Source organism: Crinia signifera, chromosome 11, assembly GCF_055691185.1.
Source record: "Crinia signifera chromosome 11, ASM5569118v1, whole genome shotgun sequence".
Classification (NCBI taxonomy): domain Eukaryota; kingdom Metazoa; phylum Chordata; class Amphibia; order Anura; family Myobatrachidae; genus Crinia; species Crinia signifera.
Window position 1 is genome coordinate 92068415 of NC_139227.1, and position 22466 is coordinate 92090880.

The window sequence follows — 22466 nt, forward strand, 5'->3', positions numbered from 1 at the left end:
ACTTTATAACATGATTGACAGGAATTTAAGATCTTGACAAAAATATCAGCTCCAAAAAGATATCAAGCCGACGAGGATGGGATTTGAACCCATGCGTGCAGAGCACAATGGATTAGCAGTCCATCGCCTTAACCACTCGGCCACCTCGTCCTCCATGTTGACAATGCACCCAGCAATCCGACACCACTTGTGGCATTTAAAAGTCAATAATTTAAACCTCTGTGGATTGTATTGTCTAAACTATCAGCAGTCCATATAAGTTTAAAAAATACCTAGAGAATGTTCTAGACTTTATTTACTTAATAATAAATGATTTTGTAAAATGAAAACCCTTTCAGATCCAATTGTAAGAATGAGTATTATGTTCATGATCTTGAAGTAGAATTCCTGATTTGACTGGTATATTCTTGAAATGTTTGTGTTGTCTTCAAATGGCATCTTGTTCATAATCTTGACTTTACTGGTTTATATCTTGATATTTTTGTTTAAGCTTCAATCGGCATCTTTTTCTGATCTTGAAATAGATTTCTTAATTTAAAGTATTTTTTTACAGTGATGTGTAAGCTTCAAGTGTTGGCTTCAAGCATTCTTCGCAAAAGTAGCATGTCCAGACAACGTAAATTAAACCGACGAGGATGGGATTTGAACCCATGCGTGCTGAGCATAATGGATTAGCAGTCCATAACCTTAACCATCTCGGCCAGCTCGTCTATCTGCTATCTCCCAATCCCGGCTTTCTGACACCACTTTTCCTACTTTAAAGTCAACTATTTCTAGCATTTGGACTGTGTTCTCATCACTATCAAAGGCTTGATGGCAAGTCAAATCTGGCCAATAGCACGACTGCTACTGTAAAAGCAATGCTAGAGTTACACTAAAAGTGTGCTGTGCATGTCTGTTATTTAAAGAAAGACTTTATAACATGATTGACAGGAATTTAAGATCTTGACAAAAACATCAGCTCCAAAAAGATATCAAGCCGACGAGGATGGGATTTGAACCCATGCGTGCAGAGCACAATGGATTAGCAGTCCATCGCCTTAAACACTCGGCCACCTCGTCCTCCATGTTGACAATGCACCCAGCAATCCGACACCACTTGTGGCATTTAAAAGTCAATAATTTAAACCTCTGTGGATTGTATTGTCTAAACTATCAGCAGCCCATATAAGTTTAACAAATACCTAGAGAATGTTCTAGACTTTATTTACTTAATAATAAATGATTTTGTAAAATGAAAACACTTTCAGATCCAATTGTAAGACAGAGTATTTTGTTCATGATCTTGAAGTAGAATTCCTGATTTGACTGGTATATTCTTGAAATTTTTGTGTTGTCTTCAAATGGCATCTTGTTCATAATCTTGACTTTACTGGTTTATATCTTGTTATTTTTGTTTAAGCTTCAATCGTTATCTTTTTCTGATCTTGAAAAAGATTTCTTAATTTATAGTATTTTTTTACAGTGATGTGTAAGCTTCAAGTGTTGGCTTCAAGCATTCTTCGCAAAAGTAGCATGTCCAGGAAGTAGAATTCCTGATTTGACTGGTATATTCTTGAAATTTTTGTGTTGTCTTCAAATGTCATCTTGTTCATAATCTTGACTTTACTGGTTTATATCTTGATATTTTTGTTTAAGCTTCAATCGGCATCTTTTTCTGATCTTGAAATAGATTTCTTAATTTAAAGTATTTTTTTACAGTGATGTGTAAGCTTCAAGTGTTGGCTTCAAGCATTCTTCGCAAAAGTAGCATGTCCAGACAACGTAAATTAAACCAACGAGGATGGGATTTGAACCCATGCGTGCAGAGCACAATGGATTTAGCAGTCCATCGCCTTAACCACTCGGCCACCTCGTCCTCCATGTTGACAATACACCCAGCAATCCGACACCACTTGTGGCATTTAAAAGTCAATAATTTAAACCTCTGTGGATTGTATTGTCTTAACTATCAGCAGCCCATATAAGTTTAACAAATACCTAGAGAATGTTCTAGACTTTATTTACTTAATAATAAATGATTTTGTAAAATGAAAACACTTTCAGATCCAATTGTAAGACTGAGTATTATGTTCATGATCTTGAAGTAGAATTCCTGATTTGACTGGTATATTCTTGAAATTTTTGTGTTGTCTTCAAATGGCATCTTGTTCATAATCTTGACTTTACTGGTTTATATCTTGATATTTTTGTTTAAGCTTCAATCGGCATCTTTTTCTGATCTTGAAATAGATTTCTTAATTTAAAGTATTTTTTTACAGTGATGTGTAAGCTTCAAGTGTTGGCTTCAAGCATTCTTCGCAAAAGTAGCATGTCCAGACAACGTAAATTAAACCGACGAGGATGGGATTTGAACCCATGCATGCTGAGCATAATGGATTAGCAGTCTATAACCTTAACCATCTCGGCCAGCTCGTCTTTCGGCTATCTCCCAATCCCGGCTTTCTGACACCACTTTTCCTACTTTAAAGTCAACTATTTCTAGCATTTGGACTGTGTTCTCATCACTATCAAAGGCTTGATGGCAAGTCACATCTGGCCAATAGCACGACTGATACTGTAAAAGCAATGCTAGAGTTACACTAAAAGTGTGCTGTGCATGTCTGTTATTTAAAGAAAGACTTTATAACATGATTGACAGGAATTTAAGATCTTGACAAAAATATCATCTCCAAAAAAATATCAAGCCGACGAGGATGGGATTTGAACCCATGCGTGCAGAGCACAATGGATTAGCAGTCCATCGCCTTAACCACTCGGCCACCTCGTCCTCCATGTTGACAATGCACCCAGCAATCCGAAACCACTTGTGGCATTTAAAAGTCAATAATTTAAACCTCTGTGGATTGTATTGTCTTAACTATCAGCAGCCCATATAAGTTTAACAAATACCTAGAGAATGTTCTAGACTTTATTTACTTAATAATAAATGATTTTGTAAAATGAAAACACTTTCAGATCCAATTGTAAGACTGAGTATTATGTTCATGATCTTGAAGTAGAATTCCTGATTTGACTGGTATATTCTTGAAATGTTTGTGTTGTCTTCAAATGGCATCTTGTTCATAATCTTGACTTTACTGGTTTATATCTTGATATTTTTGTTTAAGCTTCAATCGGCATCTTTTTCTGATCTTGAAATAGATTTCTTAATTTAAAGTATTTTTTTACAGTGATGTGTAAGCTTCAAGTGTTGGCTTCAAGCATTCTTCGCAAAAGTAGCATGCCCAGACAACGTATATTAAACCGACGAGTATGGGATTTGAACCCATGCGTGCAGAGCACAATGAATTAGCAGTCCATCGCCTTAAACACTCGGCCACCTCGTCCTCCATGTTGACAATGCACCCAGCAATCCGACACCACTTGTGGCATTTAAAAGTCAATAATTTAAACATCTGTGGATTGTATTGTCTTAACTATCAGCAGCCCATATAAGTTTAACAAATACCTAGAGAATGTTCTAGACTTTATTTACTTAATAATAAAAGATTTTGTAAAATGAAAACCCTTTCAGATCCAATTGTAAGACAGAGTATTTTGTTCATGATCTTGAAGTAGAATTCCTGATTTGACTGGTATATTCCTGAAATTTTTGTGTTGTCTTCAAATGGCATCTTGTTCATAATCTTGACTTTACTGGTTTATATCTTGATATTTTTGTTTAAGCTTCAATCAGCATCTTTTTCTGATCTTAAAATAGATTTCTTAATTTAAAGTATTTTTTTACAGTGATGTGTAAGCTTCAAGTGTTGGCTTCAAGCATTCTTCGCAAAAGTAGCATGTCCAGACAACGTAAATTAAACCGACGAGGATGGGATTTGAACCCATGCGTGCTGAGCATAATGGATTAGCAGTCCATAACCTTAACCATCTCGGCCAGCTCGTCTTTCTGCTGTCTCCCAATCCCGGCTTTCTGACACCACTTTTCCTACTTTAAAGTCAACTATTTCTAGCATTTGGACTGTGTTCTCATCACTATCAAAGGCTTGATGGCAAGTCAAATCTGGCCAATAGCACGACTGCTACTGTAAAAGCAATGCTAGAGTTACACTAAAAGTGTGCTGTGCATGTCTGTTATTTAAAGAAAGACTTTATAACATGATTGACAGGAATTTAAGATCTTGACAAAAATATCAGCTCCAAAAAGATATCAAGCCGACGAGGATGGGATTTGAACCCATGCGTGCAGAGCACAATGGATTAGCAGTCCATCGCCTTAACCACTCGGCCACCTCGTCCTCCATGTTGACAATGCACCCAGCAATCCGACACCACTTGTGGCATTTAAAAGTCAATAATTTAAACCTCTGTGGATTGTATTGTCTTAACTATCAGCAGCCCATATAAGTTTAACAAATACCTAGAGAATGTTCTAGACTTTATTTACTTAATAATAAAAGATTTTGTAAAATGAAAACACTTTCAGATCCAATTGTAAGACTGAGTATTATGTTCATGATCTTGAAGTAGAATTCCTGATTTGACTGGTATATTCTTGAAATGTTTGTGTTGTCTTCAAATGGCATCTTGTTCATAATCTTGACTTTACTGGTTTATATCTTGATATTTTTGTTTAATCTTCAATCGGCATCTTTTTCTGATCTTGAAATAGATTTCTTAATTTAAAGTATTTTTTTACAGTGATGTGTAAGCTTCAAGTGTTGGCTTCAAGCATTCTTCGCAAAAGTAGCATGTCCGGACAACGTAAATTAAACCGACGAGGATGGGATTTGAACCCATGCGTGCTGAGCATAATGGATTAGCAGTCCATAACCTTAACCATCTCGGCCAGCTCGTCTTTTTGCTATCTCCCAATCCCGGCTTTCTGACACCACTTTTCCTACTTTAAAGTCAACTATTTCTAGCATTTGGACTGTGTTCTCATCACTATCAAAGGCTTGATGGCAAGTCAAATCTGGCCAATAGCACGACTGCTACTGTAAAAGCAATGCTAGAGTTACACTAAAAGTGTGCTGTGCATGTCTGTTATTTAAAGAAAGACTTTATAACATGATTGACAGGAATTTAAGATCTTGACAAAAATATCAGCTCCAAAAAGATATCAAGCCGACGAGGATGGGATTTGAACCCATGCGTGCAGAGCACAATGGATTAGCAGTCCATCGCCTTAAACACTCGGCCACCTCGTCCTCCATGTTGACAATGCACCCAGCAATCCGACACCACTTGTGGCATTTAAAAGTCAATAATTTAAACCTCTGTGGATTGTATTGTCTTAACTATCAGCAGCCCATATAAGTTTAACAAATACCTAGAGAATGTTCTAGACTTTATTTACTTAATAATAAATGATTTTGTAAAATGAAAACAGTTTCAGATCCAATTGTAAGACTGAGTATTATGTTCATGATCTTGAAGTAGAATTCCTGATTTGACTGGTATATTCTTTAAATTTTTGTGTTGTCTTCAAATGGCATCTTGTTCATAATCTTGACTTTACTGGTTTATATCTTGATATTTTTGTTTAAGCTTCAATCGGCATCTTTTTCTGATCTTGAAATAGATTTCTTAATTTAAAGTATTTTTTTTACAGTGATGTGTAAGCTTCAAGTGTTGGCTTCAAGCATTCTTCGCAAAAGTAGCATGTCCAGACAACGTAAATTAAACCGACGAGGATGGGATTTGAACCCATGCATGCTGAGCATAATGGATTAGCAGTCCATAACCTTAACCATCTCGGCCAGCTCGTCTTTCTGCTATCTCCCAATCCTGGCTTTCTGGCACCACTTTTCCTACTTTAAAGTCAACTATTTCTAGCATTTGGACTGTGTTCTCATCACTATCAAAGGCTTGATGGCAAGTCACATCTGGCCAATAGCACGACTGGTACTGTAAAAGCAATGCTAGAGTTACACTAAAAGTGAGCTGTGCATGTCTGTTATTTAAAGAAAGACTTTATAACATGATTGACAGGAATTTAAGATCTTGACAAAAATATCATCTCCAAAAAAATATCAAGCCGACGAGGATGGGATTTGAACCGATGCGTGCAGAGCACAATGGATTAGCAGTCCATCGCCTTAACCACTCGGCCACCTCGTCCTCCATGTTGACAATGCACCCAGCAATCCGACACCACTTGTGGCATTTAAAAGTCAATAATTTAAACCTCTGTGGATTGTATTGTCTAAACTATCAGCAGCCCATATAAGTTTAACAAATACCTAGAGAATGTTCTAGACTTTATTTACTTAATAATAAATGATTTTGTAAAATGAAAACACTTTCAGATCCAATTGTAAGACTGAGTATTATGTTCATGATCTTGAAGTAGAATTCCTGATTTGACTGGTATATTCTTGAAATTTTTGTGTTGTCTTCAAATGGCATCTTGTTCATAATCTTGACTTTACTGGTTTATATCTTGATATTTTTGTTTTTTGTTTAAGCTTCAATCGGCATCTTTTTCTGATCTTGAAATAGATTTCTTAATTTAAAGTATTTTTTTTACAGTGATGTGTAAGCTTCAAGTGTTGGCTTCAAGCATTCTTCGCAAAAGTAGCATGTCCAGACAACGTAAATTAAACCGACGAGGATGGGATTTGAACCCATGCGTGCAGAGCACAATGGATTAGCAGTCCATCGCCTTAACCACTCGGCCACCTCGTCCTCCATGTTGACAATGTACCCAGCAATCCGACACCACTTGTGGCATTTAAAAGTCAATAATTTAAACCTCTGTGGATTGTATTGTCTAAACTATCAGCAGCCCATATAAGTTTAACAAATACCTAGAGAATGTTCTAGACTTTATTTACTTAATAATAAATGATTTTGTAAAATGAAAACCCTTTCAGATCCAATTGTAAGACAGAGTATTTTGTTCATGATCTTGAAGTAGAATTCCTGATTTGACTGGTATATTCTTGAAATTTTTGTGTTGTCTTCAAATGGCATCTTGTTCATAATCTTGACTTTACTGGTTTATATCTTGTTATTTTTGTTTAAGCTTCAATCGTTATCTTTTTCTGATCTTGAAAAAGATTTCTTAATTTATAGTATTTTTTTACAGTGATGTGTAAGCTTCAAGTGTTGGCTTCAAGCATTCTTCGCAAAAGTAGCATGTCCAGGAAGTAGAATTCCTGATTTGACTGGTATATTCTTGAAATTTTTGTGTTGTCTTCAAATGGCATCTTGTTCATAATCTTGACTTTACTGGTTTATACCTTGATATTTTTGTTTAAGCTTCAATCGGCATCTTTTTCTGATCTTGAAATAGATTTCTTAATTTAAAGTATTTTTTTACAGTGATGTGTAAGCTTCAAGCATTCTTCGCAAAAGTAGCATGTCCAGACAACGTAAATTAAACCGACGAGGATGGGATTTGAACCCATGCGTGCAGAGCACAATGGATTAGCAGTCCATCGCCTTAACCACTCGGCCACCTCGTCCTCCATGTTGACAATGCACCCAGCAATCCGACACCACTTGTGGCATTTAAAATTCAATAATTTAAACCTCTGTGGATTGTATTGTCTTAACTATCAGCAGCCCATATAAGTTTAACAAATACCTAGAGAATGTTCTAGACTTTATTTACTTAATAATAAATGATTTTGTAAAATGAAAACACTTTCAGATCCAATTGTAAGACTGAGTATTATGTTCATGATCTTGAAGTAGAATTCCTGATTTGACTGGTATATTCTTGAAATTTTTGTGTTGTCTTCAAATGGCATCTTGTTCATAATCTTGACTTTACTGGTTTATATCTTGATATTTTTGTTTAAGCTTCAATCGGCATCTTTTTCTGATCTTGAAATAGATTTCTTAATTTAAAGTATTTTTTTACAGTGATGTGTAAGCTTCAAGTGTTGGCTTTAAGCATTCTTCGCAAAAGTAGCATGTCCAGACGACGTAAATTAAACCGACGAGGATGGGATTTGAACCCATGCGTGCTGAGCATAATGGATTAGCAGTCCATAACCTTAACCATCTCGGCCAGCTCGTCTTTCTGCTATCTCCCAATCCCGGCTTTCTGACACCACTTTTCCTACTTTAAAGTCAACTATTTCTAGCATTTGGACTGTGTTCTCATCACTATCAAAGGCTTGATGGCAAGTCACATCTGGCCAATAGCACGACTGCTACTGTAAAAGCAATGCTAGAGTTACACTAAAAGTGTGCTGTGCATGTCTGTTATTTAAAGAAAGACTTTATAACATGATTGACAGGAATTTAAGATCTTGACAAAAATATCATCTCCAAAAAAATATCAAGCCGCAAGGATGGGATTTGAACCCATGCGTGCAGAGCACAATGGATTAGCAGTCCATCGCCTTAACCACTCGGCCACCTCGACCTTCATGTTGACAATGCACCCAGCAATCCGACATCACTTGTGGCATTTAAAAGTCAATAATTTAAACCTCTGTGGATTGTATTGTCTAAACTATCAGCAGCCCATATAAGTTTAACAAATACCTAGAGAATGTTCTAGACTTTATTTACTTAATAATAAATGATTTTGTAAAATGAAAACCCTTTCAGATCCAATTGTAAGACAGAGTATTTTGTTCATGATCTTGAAGTAGAATTCCTGATTTGACTGGTATATTCTTGAAATTTTTGTGTTGTCTTCAAATGGCATCTTGTTCATAATCTTGACTTTACTGGTTTATATCTTGATATTTTTGTTTAAGTTTCAATCGGCATCTTTTTCTGATCTTGAAATAGATTTCTTAATTTAAAGTATTTTTTTACAGTGATGTGTAAGCTTCAAGTGTTGGCTTCAAGCATTCTTCGCAAAAGTAGCATGTCCAGACAACGTAAATTAAACCGACGAGGATGGGATTTGAACCCATGCGTGCAGAGCACAATGGATTAGCAGTCCATCGCCTTAACCACTCGGCCACCTCGTCCTCCATGTTGACAATGCACCCAGCAATCCGACACCACTTGTGGCATTTAAAAGTCAATAATTTAAACCTCTGTGGATTGTATTGTCTAAACTATCAGCAGCCCATATAAGTTTAACAAATACCTAGAGAATGTTCTAGACTTTATTTACTTAATAATAAATGATTTTGTAAAATGAAAACCCTTTCAGATCCAATTGTAAGACAGAGTATTTTGTTCATGATCTTGAAGTAGAATTCCTGATTTGACTGGTATATTCTTGAAATTTTTGTGTTGTCTTCAAATGGCATCTTGTTCATAATCTTGACTTTACTGGTTTATATCTTGTTATTTTTGTTTAAGCTTCAATCGTTATCTTTTTCTGATTTTGAAAAAGATTTCTTAATTTATAGTATTTTTTTACAGTGATGTGTAAGCTTCAAGTGTTGGCTTCAAGCATTCTTCGCAAAAGTAGCATGTCCAGGAAGTAGAATTCCTGATTTGACTGGTATATTCTTGAAATTTTTGTGTTGTCTTCAAATGGCATCTTGTTCATAATCTTGACTTTACTGGTTTATATCTTGATATTTTTGTTTAAGCTTCAATCGGCATCTTTTTCTGATCTTGAAATAGATTTCTTAATTTAAAGTATTTTTTTACAGTGATGTGTAAGCTTCAAGTGTTGGCTTCAAGCATTCTTCGCAAAAGTAGCATGTCCAGACAACGTAAATTAAACCGACGAGGATGGCATTTGAACCCATGCGTGCAGAGCACAATGGATTAGCAGTCCATCGCCTTAACCACTCGGCCACCTCGTCCTCCATGTTGACAATGCACCCAGCAATCCGACACCACTTGTGGCATTTAAAAGTCAATAATTTAAACCTCTGTGGATTGTATTGTCTAAACTATCAGCAGCCCATATAAGTTTAACAAATACCTAGAGAATGTTCTAGACTTTATTTACTTAATAATAAATGATTTTATAAAATGAAAACCCTTTCAGATCCAATTGTAAGACAGAGTATTTTGTTCATGATCTTGAAGTAGAATTCCTGATTTGACTGGTATATTCTTGAAATTTTTGTGTTGTCTTCAAATGGCATCTTGTTCATAATCTTGACTTTACTGGTTTATATATTGTTATTTTTGTTTAAGCTTCAATCGTTATCTTTTTCTGATCTTGAAAAAGATTTCTTAATTTATAGTATTTTTTTACAGTGATGTGTAAGCTTCAAGTGTTGGCTTCAAGCATTCTTCGCAAAAGTAGCATGTCCAGGAAGTAGAATTCCTGATTTGACTGGTATATTCTTGAAATTTTTGTGTTGTCTTCAAATGGCATCTTGTTCATAATCTTGACTTTACTGGTTTATATCTTGATATTTTTGTTTAAGCTTCAATCGGCATCTTTTTCTGATCTTGAAATAGATTTCTAAATTTAAAGTATTTTTTGACAGTGATGTGTAAGCTTCAAGCATTCTTCGCAAAAGTAGCATGTCCAGACAACGTAAATTAAACCGACGAGGATGGGATTTGAACCCATGCGTGCAGAGCACAATGGATTAGCAGTCCATCGCCTTAACCACTCGGCCACCTCGACATTCATGTTGACAATGCACCCAGCAATCCGACATCACTTGTGGCATTTAAAAGTCAATAATTTAAACCTCTGTGGATTGTATTGTCTAAACTATCAGCAGCCCATATAAGTTTAACAAATACCTAGAGAATGTTCTAGACTTTATTTACTTAATAATAAATGATTTTGTAAAATGAAAACCCTTTCAGATCCAATTGTAAGACAGAGTATTTTGTTCATGATCTTGAAGTAGAATTCCTGATTTGACTGGTATATTCTTGAAATTTTTGTGTTGTCTTCAAATGGCATCTTGTTCATAATCTTGACTTTACTGGTTTATATCTTGATATTTTTGTTTAAGTTTCAATCGGCATCTTTTTCTGATCTTGAAATAGATTTCTTAATTTAAAGTATTTTTTTACAGTGATGTGTAAGCTTCAAGTGTTGGCTTCAAGCATTCTTCGCAAAAGTAGCATGTCCAGACAACGTAAATTAAACCGACGAGGATGGGATTTGAACCCATGCGTGCAGAGCACAATGGATTAGCAGTCCATCGCCTTAACCATCTCGGCCAGCTCGTCTTTCTGCTATCTCCCAATCCCGGCTTTCTGACACCACTTTTCCTACTTTAAAGTCAACTATTTCTAGCATTTGGACTGTGTTCTCATCACTATCAAAGGCTTGATGGCAAGTCACATCTGGCCAATAGCACGACTGCTACTGTAAAAGCAATGCTAGAGTTACACTAAAAGTGTGCTGTGCATGTCTGTTATTTAAAGAAAGACTTTATAACATGATTGACAGGAATTTAAGATCTTGACAAAAATATCATCTCCAAAAAAATATCAAGCCGCAAGGATGGGATTTGAACCCATGCGTGCAGAGCACAATGGATTAGCAGTCCATCGCCTTAACCACTCGGCCACCTCGACCTTCATGTTGACAATGCACCCAGCAATCCGACATCACTTGTGGCATTTAAAAGTCAATAATTTAAACCTCTGTGGATTGTATTGTCTAAACTATCAGCAGCCCATATAAGTTTAACAAATACCTAGAGAATGTTCTAGACTTTATTTACTTAATAATAAATGATTTTGTAAAATGAAAACCCTTTCAGATCCAATTGTAAGACAGAGTATTTTGTTCATGATCTTGAAGTAGAATTCCTGATTTGACTGGTATATTCTTGAAATTTTTGTGTTGTCTTCAAATGGCATCTTGTTCATAATCTTGACTTTACTGGTTTATATATTGTTATTTTTGTTTAAGCTTCAATCGTTATCTTTTTCTGATCTTGAAAAAGATTTCTTAATTTATAGTATTTTTTTACAGTGATGTGTAAGCTTCAAGTGTTGGCTTCAAGCATTCTTCGCAAAAGTAGCATGTCCAGGAAGTAGAATTCCTGATTTGACTGGTATATTCTTGAAATTTTTGTGTTGTCTTCAAATGGCATCTTGTTCATAATCTTGACTTTACTGGTTTATATCTTGATATTTTTGTTTAAGCTTCAATCGGCATCTTTTTCTGATCTTGAAATAGATTTCTAAATTTAAAGTATTTTTTTACAGTGATGTGTAAGCTTCAAGCATTCTTCGCAAAAGTAGCATGTCCAGACAACGTAAATTAAACCGACGAGGATGGGATTTGAACCCATGCGTGCAGAGCACAATGGATTAGCAGTCCATCGCCTTAACCACTCGGCCACCTCGACCTTCATGTTGACAATGCACCCAGCAATCCGACATCACTTGTGGCATTTAAAAGTCAATAATTTAAACCTCTGTGGATTGTATTGTCTAAACTATCAGCAGCCCATATAAGTTTAACAAATACCTAGAGAATGTTCTAGACTTTATTTACTTAATAATAAATGATTTTGTAAAATGAAAACCCTTTCAGATCCAATTGTAAGACAGAGTATTTTGTTCATGATCTTGAAGTAGAATTCCTGATTTGACTGGTATATTCTTGAAATTTTTGTGTTGTCTTCAAATGGCATCTTGTTCATAATCTTGACTTTACTGGTTTATATCTTGATATTTTTGTTTAAGTTTCAATCGGCATCTTTTTCTGATCTTGAAATAGATTTCTTAATTTAAAGTATTTTTTTACAGTGATGTGTAAGCTTCAAGTGTTGGCTTCAAGCATTCTTCGCAAAAGTAGCATGTCCAGACAACGTAAATTAAACCGACGAGGATGGGATTTGAACCCATGCGTGCAGAGCACAATGGATTAGCAGTCCATCGCCTTAACCATCTCGGCCAGCTCGTCTTTCTGCTATCTCCCAATCCCGGCTTTCTGACACCACTTTTCCTACTTTAAAGTCAACTATTTCTAGCATTTGGACTGTGTTCTCATCACTATCAAAGGCTTGATGGCAAGTCACATCTGGCCAATAGCACGACTGCTACTGTAAAAGCAATGCTAGAGTTACACTAAAAGTGTGCTGTGCATGTCTGTTATTTAAAGAAAGACTTTATAACATGATTGACAGGAATTTAAGATCTTGACAAAAATATCATCTCCAAAAAAATATCAAGCCGCAAGGATGGGATTTGAACCCATGCGTGCAGAGCACAATGGATTAGCAGTCCATCGCCTTAACCACTCGGCCACCTCGACCTTCATGTTGACAATGCACCCAGCAATCCGACATCACTTGTGGCATTTAAAAGTCAATAATTTAAACCTCTGTGGATTGTATTGTCTAAACTATCAGCAGCCCATATAAGTTTAACAAATACCTAGAGAATGTTCTAGACTTTATTTACTTAATAATAAATGATTTTGTAAAATGAAAACCCTTTCAGATCCAATTGTAAGACAGAGTATTTTGTTCATGATCTTGAAGTAGAATTCCTGATTTGACTGGTATATTCTTGAAATTTTTGTGTTGTCTTCAAATGGCATCTTGTTCATAATCTTGACTTTACTGGTTTATATCTTGATATTTTTGTTTAAGTTTCAATCGGCATCTTTTTCTGATCTTGAAATAGATTTCTTAATTTAAAGTATTTTTTTACAGTGATGTGTAAGCTTCAAGTGTTGGCTTCAAGCATTCTTCGCAAAAGTAGCATGTCCAGACAACGTAAATTAAACCGACGAGGATGGGATTTGAACCCATGCGTGCAGAGCACAATGGATTAGCAGTCCATCGCCTTAACCACTCGGCCACCTCGTCCTCCATGTTGACAATGCACCCAGCAATCCGACACCACTTGTGGCATTTAAAAGTCAATAATTTAAACCTCTGTGGATTGTATTGTCTAAACTATCAGCAGCCCATATAAGTTTAACAAATACCTAGAGAATGTTCTAGACTTTATTTACTTAATAATAAATGATTTTGTAAAATGAAAACCCTTTCAGATCCAATTGTAAGACAGAGTATTTTGTTCATGATCTTGAAGTAGAATTCCTGATTTGACTGGTATATTCTTGAAATTTTTGTGTTGTCTTCAAATGGCATCTTGTTCATAATCTTGACTTTACTGGTTTATATCTTGTTATTTTTGTTTAAGCTTCAATCGTTATCTTTTTCTGATTTTGAAAAAGATTTCTTCATTTATAGTATTTTTTTACAGTGATGTGTAAGCTTCAAGTGTTGGCTTCAAGCATTCTTCGCAAAAGTAGCATGTCCAGGAAGTAGAATTCCTGATTTGACTGGTATATTCTTGAAATTTTTGTGTTGTCTTCAAATGGCATCTTGTTCATAATCTTGACTTTACTGGTTTATATCTTGATATTTTTGTTTAAGCTTCAATCGGCATCTTTTTCTGATCTTGAAATAGATTTCTTAATTTAAAGTATTTTTTTACAGTGATGTGTAAGCTTCAAGTGTTGGCTTCAAGCATTCTTCGCAAAAGTAGCATGTCCAGACAATGTAAATTAAACCGACGAGGATGGGATTTGAACCCATGCGTGCAGAGCACAATGGATTAGCAGTCCATCGCCTTAACCACTCGGCCACCTCGTCCTCCATGCTGACAATGCACCCAGCAATCCGACACCACTTGTGGCATTTAAAAGTCAATAATTTAAACCTCTGTGGATTGTATTGTCTAAACTATCAGCAGCCCATATAAGTTTAACAAATACCTAGAGAATGTTCTAGACTTTATTTACTTAATAATAAATGATTTTGTAAAATGAAAACCCTTTCAGATCCAATTGTAAGACAGAGTATTTTGTTCATGATCTTGAAGTAGAATTCCTGATTTGACTGGTATATTCTTGAAATTTTTGTGTTGTCTTCAAATGGCATCTTGTTCATAATCTTGACTTTACTGGTTTATATCTTGTTATTTTTGTTTAAGCTTCAATCGTTATCTTTTTCTGATCTTGAAAAAGATTTCTTAATTTATAGTATTTTTTTACAGTGATGTGTAAGCTTCAAGTGTTGGCTTCAAGCATTCTTCGCAAAAGTAGCATGTCCAGGAAGTAGAATTCCTGATTTGACTGGTATATTCTTGAAATTTTTGTGTTGTCTTCAAATGGCATCTTGTTCATAATCTTGACTTTACTGGTTTATATCTTGATATTTTTGTTTAAGCTTCAATCGGCATCTTTTTCTGATCTTGAAATAGATTTCTTAATTTAAAGTATTTTTTTACAGTGATGTGTAAGCTTCAAGCATTCTTCGCAAAAGTAGCATGTCCAGACAACGTAAATTAAACCGACGAGGATGGGATTTGAACCCATGCGTGCAGAGCACAATGGATTAGCAGTCCATCGCCTTAACCACTCGGCCACCTCGTCCTCCATGTTGACAATGCACCCAGCAATCCGACACCACTTGTGGCATTTAAAATTCAATAATTTAAACCTCTGTGGATTGTATTTTCTTAACTATCAGCAGCCCATATAAGTTTAACAAATACCTAGAGAATGTTCTAGACTTTATTTACTTAATAATAAAAGATTTTGTAAAATGAAAACCCTTTCAGATCCAATTGTAAGACAGAGTATTTTGTTCATGATCTTGAAGTAGAATTCCTGATTTGACTGGTATATTCTTGAAATTTTTGTGTTGTCTTCAAATGGCATCTTGTTCATAATCTTGACTTTACTGGTTTATATCTTGATATTTTTGTTTAAGCTTCAATCAGCATCTTTTTCTGATCTTAAAATAGATTTCTTAATTTAAAGTATTTTTTTACAGTGATGTGTAAGCTTCAAGTGTTGGCTTCAAGCATTCTTCGCAAAAGTAGCATGTCCAGACAACGTAAATTAAACCGACGAGGATGAGATTTGAACCCATGCGTGCTGAGCATAATGGATTAGCAGTTCATAACCTTAACCATCTCGGCCAGCTCGTCTTTCTGCTATCTCCCAATCCCGGCTTTCTGACAACACTTTTCCTACTTTAAAGTCAACTATTTCTAGCATTTGGACTGTGTTCTCATCACTATCAAAGGCTTGATGGCAAGTCACATCTGGCCAATAGCACGACTGCTACTGTAAAAGCAATGCTAGAGTTACACTAAAAGTGTGCTGTGCATGTCTGTTATTTAAAGAAAGACTTTATAACATGATTGACAGGAATTTAAGATCTTGACAAAAATATCAGCTCCAAAAAGATATCAAGCCGACGAGGATGGGATTTGAACCCATGCGTGCAGAGCACAATGGATTAGCAGTCCATCGCCTTAACCACTCGGCCACCTCGTCCTCCATGTTGACAATGCACCCAGCAATCCGACACCACTTGTGGCATTTAAAAGTCAATAATTTAAACCTCTGTGGATTGTATTGTCTAAACTATCAGCAGCCCATATAAGTTTAACAAATACCTAGAGAATGTTCTAGACTTTATTTACTTAATAATAAATGATTTTGTAAAATGAAAACCCATTCAGATCCAATTGTAAGACAGAGTATTTTGTTCATGATCTTGAAGTAGAATTCCTGATTTGACTGGTATATTCTTGAAATTTTTGTGTTGTCTTCAAATGGCATCTTGTTCATAATCTTGACTTTACTGGTTTATATCTTGATATTTTTGTTTTAGCTTCAATCAGCATCTTTTTCTGATCTTAAAATAGATTTCTTAATTTAAAGTATTTTTTTTACAGTGATGTGTAAGCTTCAAGTGTTGGCTTCAAGCATTCTTCGCAAAAGTAGCATGTCCAGACAACGTAAATTAAACCGACGAGGATGGCATTTGAACCCATGCGTGCAGAGCACAATGGATTAGCAGTCCATCGCCTAACCACTCGGCCACCTCGTCCTCCATGTTGACAATGCACCCAGCAATCCGACACCACTTGTGGCATTTAAAAGTCAATAATTTAAACCTCTGTGGATTGTATTGTCTTAACTATCAGCAGCCCATATAAGTTTAACAAATACCTAGAGAATGTTCTAGACTTTATTTACTTAATAATAAAAGATTTTGTAAAATGAAAACCCTTTCAGATCCAATTGTAAGACAGAGTATTTTGTTCATGATCTTGAAGTAGAATTCCTGATTTGACTGGTATATTCTTGAAATTTTTGTGTTGTCTTCAAATGGCATCTTGTTCATAATCTTGACTTTACTGGTTTATATCTTGATATTTTTGTTTAAGCTTCAATCAGCATCTTTTTCTGATCTTAAAATAGATTTCTTAATTTAAAGTATTTTTTTACAGTGATGTGTAAGCTTTAAGTGTTGGCTTCAAGCATTCTTCGCAAAAGTAGCATGTCCAGGAAGTAGAATTCCTGATTTGACTGGTATATTCTTGAAATTTTTGTGTTGTCTTCAAATGGCATCTTGTTCATAATCTTGACTTTACTGGTTTATATCTTGATATTTTTGTTTAAGCTTCAATCGGCATCTTTTTCTGATCTTGAAATAGATTTCTTAATTTAAAGTATTTTTTTACAGTGATGTGTAAGCTTCAAGTGTTGGCTTCAAGCATTCTTCGCAAAAGTAGCATGTCCAGACAACGTAAATTAAACCGACGAGGATGGGATTTGAACCCATGCGTGCAGAGCACAATGGATTAGCAGTCCATCGCCTTAACCACTCGGCCACCTCGTCCTCCATGTTGACAATGCACCCAGCAATCCGACACCACTTGTGGCATTTAAAAGTCAATAATTTAAACCTCTGTGGATTGTATTGTCTAAACTATCAGCAGCCCATATAAGTTTAACAAATACCTAGAGAATGTTCTAGACTTTATTTACTTAATAATAAATGATTTTGTAAAATGAAAACCCTTTCAGATCCAATTGTAAGACAGAGTATTTTGTTCATGATCTTGAAGTAGAATTCCTGATTTGACTGGTATATTCTTGAAATTTTTGTGTTGTCTTCAAATGGCATCTTGTTCATAATCTTGACTTTACTGGTTTATATCTTGTTATTTTTGTTTAAGCTTCAATCGTTATCTTTTTCTGATCTTGAAAAAGATTTCTTAATTTATAGTATTTTTTTACAGTGATGTGTAAGCTTCAAGTGTTGGCTTCAAGCATTCTTCGCAAAAGTAGCATGTCCAGGAAGTAGAATTCCTGATTTGACTGGTATATTCTTGAAATTTTTGTGTTGTCTTCAAATGGCATCTTGTTCATAATCTTGACTTTACTGGTTTATATCTTGATATTTTTGTTTAAGCTTCAATCGGCATCTTTTTCTGATCTTGAAATAGATTTCTTAATTTAAAGTATTTTTTTACAGTGATGTGTAAGCTTCAAGCATTCTTCGCAAAAGTAGCATGTCCAGACAACGTAAATTAAACCGACGAGGATGGGATTTGAACCCATGCGTGCAGAGCACAATGGATTAGCAGTCCATCGCCTTAACCACTCGGCCACCTCGTCCTCCATGTTGACAATGCACCCAGCAATCCGACACCACTTGTGGCATTTAAAATTCAATAATTTAAACCTCTGTGGATTGTATTGTCTTAACTATCAGCAGCCCATATAAGTTTAACAAATACCTAGAGAATGTTCTAGACTTTATTTACTTAATAATAAAAGATTTTGTAAAATGAAAACCCTTTCAGATCCAATTGTAAGACAGAGTATTTTGTTCATGATCTTGAAGTAGAATTCCTGATTTGACTGGTATATTCTTGAAATTTTTGTGTTGTCTTCAAATGGCATCTTGTTCATAATCTTGACTTTACTGGTTTATATCTTGATATTTTTGTTTAAGCTTCAATCAGCATCTTTTTCTGATCTTAAAATAGATTTCTTAATTTAAAGTATTTTTTTACAGTGATGTGTAAGCTTCAAGTGTTGGCTTCAAGCATTCTTCGCAAAAGTAGCATGTCCAGACAACGTAAATTAAACCGACGAGGATGAGATTTGAACCCATGCGTGCTGAGCATAATGGATTAGCAGTCCATAACCTTAACCATCTCGGCCAGCTCGTCTTTCTGCTATCTCCCAATCCCGGCTTTCTGACACCACTTTTCCTACTTTAAAGTCAACTATTTCTAGCATTTGGACTGTGTTCTCATCACTATCAAAGGCTTGATGGCAAGTCACATCTGGCCAATAGCACGACTGCTACTGTAAAAGCAATGCTAGAGTTACACTAAAAGTGTGCTGTGCATGTCTGTTATTTAAAGAAAGACTTTATAACATGATTGACAGGAATTTAAGATCTTGACAAAAATATCAGCTCCAAAAAGATATCAAGCCGACGAGGATGGGATTTGAACCCATGCGTGCAGAGCACAATGGATTAGCAGTCCATCGCCTTAACCACTCGGCCACCTCGTCCTCCATGTTGACAATGCACCCAGCAATCCGACACCACTTGTGGCATTTAAAAGTCAATAATTTAAACCTCTGTGGATTGTATTGTCTAAACTATCAGCAGCCCATATAAGTTTAACAAATACCTAGAGAATGTTCTAGACTTTATTTACTTAATAATAAATGATTTTGTAAAATGAAAACCCATTCAGATCCAATTGTAAGACAGAGTATTTTGTTCATGATCTTGAAGTAGAATTCCTGATTTGACTGGTATATTCTTGAAATTTTTGTGTTGTCTTCAAATGGCATCTTGTTCATAATCTTGACTTTACTGGTTTATATCTTGATATTTTTGTTTTAGCTTCAATCAGCATCTTTTTCTGATCTTGAAATAGATTTCTTAATTTAAAGTATTTTTTTACAGTGATGTGTAAGCTTCAAGTGTTGGCTTCAAGCATTCTTCGCAAAAGTAGCATGTCCAGACAACGTAAATTAAACCGACGAGGATGGGATTTGAACCCATGCGTGCTGAGCATAATGGATTAGCAGTCCATAACCTTAACCATCTCGGCCAGCACGTCTTTCTGCTATCTCCCAATCCCGGCTTTCTGACACCACTTTTCCTACTTTAAAGTCAACTATTTCTAGCATTTGGACTGTGTTCTCATCACTATCAAAGGCTTGATGGCAAGTCACATCTGGCCAATAGCACGACTGCTACTGTAAAAGCAATGCTAGAGTTACACTAAAAGTGTGCTGTGCATGTCTGTTATTTAAAGAAAGACTTTATAACATGATTGACAGGAATTTAAGATCTTGACAAAAATGACAGCTCCAAAAAGATATCAAGCCGACGAAGATTGGATTTGAACCCATGCGTGCAGAGCACAATGGATTAGCAGACCATCGCCTTAACCACTCGGCCACCTCGTCCTCCATGTTGACAATGCACCCAGCAATCCGACACCACTTGTGGCATTTAAAAGTCAATAATTTAAACCTCTGTGGATTGTATTGTCTAAACTATCAGCAGCCCATATAAGTTTAACAAATACCTAGAGAATGTTCTAGACTTTATTTACTTAATAATAAATGATTTTGTAAAATGAAAACCCTTTCAGATCCAATTGTAAGACAGAGTATTTTGTTCATGATCTTGAAGTAGAATTCCTGATTTGACTGGTATATTCTTGAAATTTTTGTGTTGTCTTCAAATGGCATCTTGTTCATAATCTTGACTTTACTGGTTTATATCTTGTTATTTTTGTTTAAGCTTCAATCGTTATCTTTTTCTGATCTTGAAAAAGATTTCTTAATTTATAGTATTTTTTTACAGTGATGTGTAAGCTTCAAGTGTTGGCTTCAAGCATTCTTCGCAAAAGTAGCATGTCCAGGAAGTAGAATTCCTGATTTGACTGGTATATTCTTGAAATTTTTGTGTTGTCTTCAAATGGCATCTTGTTCATAATCTTGACTTTACTGGTTTATATCTTGATATTTTTGTTTAAGCTTCAATCAGCATCTTTTTCTGATCTTAAAATAGATTTCTTAATTTAAAGTATTTTTTTACAGTGATGTGTAAGCTTCAAGTGTTGGCTTCAAGCATTCTTCGCAAAAGTAGCATGTCCAGACAACATAAATTAAACCGACGAGGATGGGATTTGAACCCATGCGTGCTGATCATAATGGATTAGCAGTCCATAACCTTAACCATCTCGGCCAGCTCGTCTTTCTGCTATCTCCCAATCCCGGCTTTCTGACACTACTTTTCCTACTTTAAAGTCAATTATTTCTAGCATTTGGACTGTGTTCTCATCACTATCAAAGGCTTGATGGCAAGTCACATCTGGCCAATAGCACGACTGCTACTGTAAAAGCAATGCTAGAGTTACACTAAAAGTGTGCTGTGCATGTCTGTTATTTAAAGAAAGACTTTATAACATGATTGACAGGAATTTAAGATCTTGACAAAAATGACAGCTCCAAAAAGATATCAAGCCGACGAAGATTGGATTTGAACCCATGCGTGCAGAGCACAATGGATTAGCAGACCATCGCCTTAACCACTCGGCCACCTCGTCCTCCATGTTGACAATGCACCCAGCAATCCGACACCACTTGTGGCATTTAAAAGTCAATAATTTAAACCTCTGTGGATTGTATTGTCTAAACTATCAGCAGCCCATATAAGTTTAACAAATACCTAGAGAATGTTCTAGACTTTATTTACTTAATAATAAATGATTTTGTAAAATGAAAACCCTTTCAGATCCAATTGTAAGACAGAGTATTTTGTTCATGATCTTGAAGTAGAATTCCTGATTTGACTGGTATATTCTTGAAATTTTTGTGTTGTCTTCAAATGGCATCTTGTTCATAATCTTGACTTTACTGGTTTATATCTTGTTATTTTTGTTTAAGCTTCAATCGTTATCTTTTTCTGATCTTGAAAAAGATTTCTTAATTTATAGTATTTTTTTACAGTGATGTGTAAGCTTCAAGTGTTGGCTTCAAGCATTCTTCGCAAAAGTAGCATGTCCAGGAAGTAGAATTCCTGATTTGACTGGTATATTCTTGAAATTTTTGTGTTGTCTTCAAATGGCATCTTGTTCATAATCTTGACTTTACTGGTTTATATCTTGATATTTTTGTTTAAGCTTCAATCAGCATCTTTTTCTGATCTTAAAATAGATTTCTTAATTTAAAGTATTTTTTTACAGTGATGTGTAAGCTTCAAGTGTTGGCTTCAAGCATTCTTCGCAAAAGTAGCATGTCCAGACAACATAAATTAAACCGACGAGGATGGGATTTGAACCCATGCGTGCTGAGCATAATGGATTAGCAGTCCATAACCTTAACCATCTCGGCCAGCTCGTCTTTCTGCTATATCCCAATCCTGGCTTTCTGACACCACTTTTCCTACTTTAAAGTCAACTATTTCTAGCATTTAAACTGTGTTCTCATCACTATCAAAGGCTTGATGGCAAGTCACATCTGGCCAATAGCACGACTGCTACTGTAAAAGCAATGCTAGAGTTACACTAAAAGTGTGCTGTGCATGTCTTTTATTTAAAGAAAGACTTTATAACATGATTGACAGGAATTTAAGATCTTGACAAAAATATCAGCTCCAAAAAGATATCAAGCCGACGAGGATGGGATTTGAACCCATGCGTGCAGAGCACAATGGATTAGCAGTCCATCGCCTTAACCACTCGGCCACCTCGTCCTCCATGTTGACAATGCACCCAGCAATCCGACACCACTTGTGGTATTTAAAAGTCAATAATTTAAACCTCTGTGGATTGTATTGTCTAAACTATCA

At 35.6% G+C, this 22466-nt stretch overlaps 31 non-coding genes across 31 annotated transcripts; all 31 read right to left on the minus strand.

The window, feature by feature from the left end:
• Window positions 1-68: 68 nt before the first annotated feature.
• On the minus strand, window positions 69-150 carry TRNAS-GCU (transfer RNA serine (anticodon GCU)). Its single transcript has one exon. It is a non-coding gene; the product is annotated as a tRNA-Ser (tRNA).
• An 830-nt stretch (window positions 151-980) lies between these two features.
• On the minus strand, window positions 981-1062 carry TRNAS-GCU (transfer RNA serine (anticodon GCU)). The gene has a single exon. It is a non-coding gene; the product is annotated as a tRNA-Ser (tRNA).
• Window positions 1063-1775: 713 nt separating this feature from the next.
• Window positions 1776-1858, minus strand: TRNAS-GCU (transfer RNA serine (anticodon GCU)). The gene has a single exon. It is a non-coding gene; the product is annotated as a tRNA-Ser (tRNA).
• An 830-nt stretch (window positions 1859-2688) lies between these two features.
• On the minus strand, window positions 2689-2770 carry TRNAS-GCU (transfer RNA serine (anticodon GCU)). Its single transcript has one exon. It is a non-coding gene; the product is annotated as a tRNA-Ser (tRNA).
• A 477-nt stretch (window positions 2771-3247) lies between these two features.
• On the minus strand, window positions 3248-3329 carry TRNAS-GCU (transfer RNA serine (anticodon GCU)). The gene has a single exon. It is a non-coding gene; the product is annotated as a tRNA-Ser (tRNA).
• Window positions 3330-4159: 830 nt separating this feature from the next.
• On the minus strand, window positions 4160-4241 carry TRNAS-GCU (transfer RNA serine (anticodon GCU)). The gene has a single exon. It is a non-coding gene; the product is annotated as a tRNA-Ser (tRNA).
• Window positions 4242-5071: 830 nt separating this feature from the next.
• Window positions 5072-5153, minus strand: TRNAS-GCU (transfer RNA serine (anticodon GCU)). The gene has a single exon. It is a non-coding gene; the product is annotated as a tRNA-Ser (tRNA).
• A 478-nt stretch (window positions 5154-5631) lies between these two features.
• Window positions 5632-5714, minus strand: TRNAS-GCU (transfer RNA serine (anticodon GCU)). Its single transcript has one exon. It is a non-coding gene; the product is annotated as a tRNA-Ser (tRNA).
• Window positions 5715-5984: 270 nt separating this feature from the next.
• Window positions 5985-6066, minus strand: TRNAS-GCU (transfer RNA serine (anticodon GCU)). Its single transcript has one exon. It is a non-coding gene; the product is annotated as a tRNA-Ser (tRNA).
• Window positions 6067-6551: 485 nt separating this feature from the next.
• Window positions 6552-6633, minus strand: TRNAS-GCU (transfer RNA serine (anticodon GCU)). The gene has a single exon. It is a non-coding gene; the product is annotated as a tRNA-Ser (tRNA).
• Window positions 6634-7333: 700 nt separating this feature from the next.
• On the minus strand, window positions 7334-7415 carry TRNAS-GCU (transfer RNA serine (anticodon GCU)). Its single transcript has one exon. It is a non-coding gene; the product is annotated as a tRNA-Ser (tRNA).
• An 827-nt stretch (window positions 7416-8242) lies between these two features.
• Window positions 8243-8326, minus strand: TRNAS-GCU (transfer RNA serine (anticodon GCU)). The gene has a single exon. It is a non-coding gene; the product is annotated as a tRNA-Ser (tRNA).
• Window positions 8327-8803: 477 nt separating this feature from the next.
• Window positions 8804-8885, minus strand: TRNAS-GCU (transfer RNA serine (anticodon GCU)). Its single transcript has one exon. It is a non-coding gene; the product is annotated as a tRNA-Ser (tRNA).
• Window positions 8886-9598: 713 nt separating this feature from the next.
• Window positions 9599-9680, minus strand: TRNAS-GCU (transfer RNA serine (anticodon GCU)). Its single transcript has one exon. It is a non-coding gene; the product is annotated as a tRNA-Ser (tRNA).
• Window positions 9681-10380: 700 nt separating this feature from the next.
• Window positions 10381-10462, minus strand: TRNAS-GCU (transfer RNA serine (anticodon GCU)). The gene has a single exon. It is a non-coding gene; the product is annotated as a tRNA-Ser (tRNA).
• Window positions 10463-10939: 477 nt separating this feature from the next.
• On the minus strand, window positions 10940-11022 carry TRNAS-GCU (transfer RNA serine (anticodon GCU)). Its single transcript has one exon. It is a non-coding gene; the product is annotated as a tRNA-Ser (tRNA).
• Window positions 11023-11289: 267 nt separating this feature from the next.
• TRNAS-GCU (transfer RNA serine (anticodon GCU)) lies at window positions 11290-11373 on the minus strand. The gene has a single exon. It is a non-coding gene; the product is annotated as a tRNA-Ser (tRNA).
• Window positions 11374-12073: 700 nt separating this feature from the next.
• Window positions 12074-12155, minus strand: TRNAS-GCU (transfer RNA serine (anticodon GCU)). Its single transcript has one exon. It is a non-coding gene; the product is annotated as a tRNA-Ser (tRNA).
• A 477-nt stretch (window positions 12156-12632) lies between these two features.
• Window positions 12633-12715, minus strand: TRNAS-GCU (transfer RNA serine (anticodon GCU)). Its single transcript has one exon. It is a non-coding gene; the product is annotated as a tRNA-Ser (tRNA).
• A 267-nt stretch (window positions 12716-12982) lies between these two features.
• Window positions 12983-13066, minus strand: TRNAS-GCU (transfer RNA serine (anticodon GCU)). Its single transcript has one exon. It is a non-coding gene; the product is annotated as a tRNA-Ser (tRNA).
• A 477-nt stretch (window positions 13067-13543) lies between these two features.
• Window positions 13544-13625, minus strand: TRNAS-GCU (transfer RNA serine (anticodon GCU)). Its single transcript has one exon. It is a non-coding gene; the product is annotated as a tRNA-Ser (tRNA).
• A 713-nt stretch (window positions 13626-14338) lies between these two features.
• TRNAS-GCU (transfer RNA serine (anticodon GCU)) lies at window positions 14339-14420 on the minus strand. The gene has a single exon. It is a non-coding gene; the product is annotated as a tRNA-Ser (tRNA).
• A 700-nt stretch (window positions 14421-15120) lies between these two features.
• On the minus strand, window positions 15121-15202 carry TRNAS-GCU (transfer RNA serine (anticodon GCU)). The gene has a single exon. It is a non-coding gene; the product is annotated as a tRNA-Ser (tRNA).
• An 830-nt stretch (window positions 15203-16032) lies between these two features.
• TRNAS-GCU (transfer RNA serine (anticodon GCU)) lies at window positions 16033-16114 on the minus strand. Its single transcript has one exon. It is a non-coding gene; the product is annotated as a tRNA-Ser (tRNA).
• A 478-nt stretch (window positions 16115-16592) lies between these two features.
• On the minus strand, window positions 16593-16673 carry TRNAS-GCU (transfer RNA serine (anticodon GCU)). Its single transcript has one exon. It is a non-coding gene; the product is annotated as a tRNA-Ser (tRNA).
• A 713-nt stretch (window positions 16674-17386) lies between these two features.
• On the minus strand, window positions 17387-17468 carry TRNAS-GCU (transfer RNA serine (anticodon GCU)). Its single transcript has one exon. It is a non-coding gene; the product is annotated as a tRNA-Ser (tRNA).
• Window positions 17469-18168: 700 nt separating this feature from the next.
• TRNAS-GCU (transfer RNA serine (anticodon GCU)) lies at window positions 18169-18250 on the minus strand. The gene has a single exon. It is a non-coding gene; the product is annotated as a tRNA-Ser (tRNA).
• Window positions 18251-19080: 830 nt separating this feature from the next.
• TRNAS-GCU (transfer RNA serine (anticodon GCU)) lies at window positions 19081-19162 on the minus strand. Its single transcript has one exon. It is a non-coding gene; the product is annotated as a tRNA-Ser (tRNA).
• An 830-nt stretch (window positions 19163-19992) lies between these two features.
• On the minus strand, window positions 19993-20074 carry TRNAS-GCU (transfer RNA serine (anticodon GCU)). The gene has a single exon. It is a non-coding gene; the product is annotated as a tRNA-Ser (tRNA).
• A 1066-nt stretch (window positions 20075-21140) lies between these two features.
• Window positions 21141-21222, minus strand: TRNAS-GCU (transfer RNA serine (anticodon GCU)). Its single transcript has one exon. It is a non-coding gene; the product is annotated as a tRNA-Ser (tRNA).
• A 1066-nt stretch (window positions 21223-22288) lies between these two features.
• Window positions 22289-22370, minus strand: TRNAS-GCU (transfer RNA serine (anticodon GCU)). The gene has a single exon. It is a non-coding gene; the product is annotated as a tRNA-Ser (tRNA).
• Window positions 22371-22466: the final 96 nt, after the last annotated feature.